Raw genomic sequence first — 354 nt, 5'->3', positions numbered from 1 at the left:
TAGTTGAGGAAAGAAGGGAAGCGAAAGGCAAGGGAGAAAGAGAGAGATACACCCAATTGAATGCATAATTCCAGAGAATAGCTAAAAGAGATAATAATGCCTTCTTAAATGAACAGTCCAGCTGAGCTATTCAAAATCTTAAAAGACGATGCAGTAAAAGTGCTACACTCAATATGCCAGCAAATTTGGAAAACTCAACAGTGGCCACAGGATTGGAAAAGGTCAGTTTACATTCCGATCCCAAAGAAGGGCAATGCCAAAGAATGTTCAAACCACCGCACCATTGCACTCATTTCACATGCTAGCAAAGTGATGCTCAAAATCCTACAAGCTAGGCTCCAGCAGTATGTGGAC

This window comes from Varanus komodoensis, unplaced genomic scaffold, assembly GCF_004798865.1.
Source record: "Varanus komodoensis strain SLA01 unplaced genomic scaffold, ASM479886v1 scaffold5, whole genome shotgun sequence".
Taxonomy (NCBI): Eukaryota; Metazoa; Chordata; class Lepidosauria; order Squamata; family Varanidae; genus Varanus; species Varanus komodoensis.
This window is presented reverse-complemented; position numbering follows the sequence as displayed.